Raw genomic sequence first — 2,494 nt, forward strand, 5'->3', positions numbered from 1 at the left:
GGTCAGACCCCCATTGCTTAGACTCCAACCCTTAAATAGCCATCATTTCTCCCTCCCTCCGCTGCTCTTCATTCCTCCCTCTGCTGCAACTAATCTGGGCTGCTGCCTTTAAATGAGATGCCAGTGTTACTGGGAGTCATGACAGAGCGAGCAGCGCTTGCGGTTGTGCAGGAAAATTAGAGGGGGAAGCCGGAGAATGAGAGGAAAGTTAAGTCCGAATGTAGACAGCAGACAGACTGTTTCCCTTCAATGAGTTTGCAATAATGGTTTACGAGCGTCTCCCCGGACAAATAAAGAACAATCGGTGTTCTCTTTAATGAAATATATAATATTTGAGGAAATAACTACGAACAACTACTTCTGATTTCCAAACTTGTGATGGATATCTAACCATTGTATTATTGCTATGCATGAAAGCACTCTTAATCGAATACATCTGCGGCACGTTCCCTGATTGAAGAGCTCCAGTGATTCTCCAGTTGGTGATGGTGGAGTTTTCTTGCTCAGACATAGTTGTTTCTTAAACAGACACGGTTTCTTTCTCAGACATTTAACAGACGGGATGAGCAGGAAACGGACACGTTCTCAACCAGCCATCTTGGATTAAAATGAAAGGCTTTCAGGGAGAAACGTAATACCAGTTATTCCCAAACCTGCGCGTATACCTGCAAGAAAACTCAGAGCTCAGTTGGGGAAACAGGCACCATACGGACGCAGTTTACCCACAATTTAAACTTAATATGATTAGATGAGGATTAAACCTCTGTGAGGCGGGTTTAGATGTTCACAAATCCTTTAGATTGAGTGGAACAACTCAGATTAGGCCACTAACTTTATTATTGATTAATGTGCTGATGTTTTTGTTGTTTAATCGATAATTCATTTGGTTTATTAAATGATAGAAACACAAGGTGGTGTTTTTAAATTGATTCTTTTGACCGACCAACGGTCCCAAACCCAAAGATGATTTGTTAGTCATCACATTAGATGAAGATGAGTAGGAAATGAGTTAGCGAAGAAAGTTAGTGCTGCAATTAACAATTATTTTCATTCATGTTCCGTTTACTTCGATGAATCATTTGGTCTTAAAACTGTGAAAAACTCCAGCGCGAAAAGCATTAAAAGCCAAGATTATTAAAATTGCTTTTCTTCCACCGTCCGGATCCCGTTTATATACAGATTACTCTCACATGAGATAAAAACATGCAACGGATCCTCACAAACTTTGGTATTTTTTACTTGAAAGAAATGACAATCATTCAATTATCCAAATAGTCTTAATTGCCTAATAATTGTCGTACTATTGAAGGATATTGTTTGATAATAGATGACCATGTAATATAATTATAGCTCTAAACAGAGAATCCGTTTTTGAACAAAATCTTAAATACGCATCAAAAGATTTGACCCCACTTCTGCATTCTTGAAGAGAAAATGAATTCCAATTAGAAATGTAAGTTCTGACCTTGTTTTTATAAAACGGAGAAGAAGAAGCAGCATCGAACTAAAACAATAAATCCGGACTAATCTAACGGCACTAAGTAGATTTGTCACTCTTCATTGCGGGACGCTCGGGTACACGAAGCCACGAGATGCAAAAACAACAAGCGTCTGTTCTTCAACACAGGAAATATCAGCATGTCTGGGTTCAAGTATGCGACGAAGAGGCTCCACTCACAGAGGCAGGAGGATAAACTCATGACATCTGTCATTGTAACATCTGTCACATAAATCAAATATTCTCCTCAGCTTCAGAAGACCGCAGGGATCTGGTCTGAAGGAGAGATGAGAAGATGTGTGTGAACCAAGTTCAAGGCTTACCGAGTGTTTCACATGCAATGCAACCCATGAGGCTCATGCACGAACACATAGAACAGCTGTAAACACGGTGTTGTGATTATAACAACACAATCTGAAGAACGTCTGACACCAACACGCTGGTGTTTAGCAGGTCAAATCGTCTTAGCTTAGCGTGTTAGCATGCTGACATCGACTAATTAGCTCTAAACATAAAGTTCAGCTGCGGTTGATGAGAATGTCGGGTATCTGCTCATAAACATTAACATAAAAGTGTTTTCGTCGTATCCTACACGTCTTAATCGGAAAGAATTGTCACATTCAGAATAGTGGAATATTAGTGTGCATATAAACGTTGTCAGTGTCAGCAGGATTCATCCTCTGGGGAACATTCTGCCGACATTTCTACCTTTCAAAAAGTACTTCAGTCTTGGCCAACATTTGAATCTTCAGAGCCAGAACAATAGAAAAGCTAAACATGTATAAATCTAGCATCCATCAAAGGCTGTCAGCACCTCTGAATGTAACTCAGCGATACACTAAACAGAGGGTCAGACAATGGTGGTGAAAACAAAGTATAAAAGTCAAACACCTTCACGACTAAATCTGCCAACCAGATGTGTCTGTGAGGAGACTCAGACTCCAACACAAGAGCACCGGTGTGGTTTTAACAAAGCAGGCGTTACAGATACAAGTC

This window comes from Pholis gunnellus (assembly GCF_910591455.1).
Source record: "Pholis gunnellus genome assembly, chromosome: 18".
Taxonomy (NCBI): domain Eukaryota; kingdom Metazoa; phylum Chordata; class Actinopteri; order Perciformes; family Pholidae; genus Pholis; species Pholis gunnellus.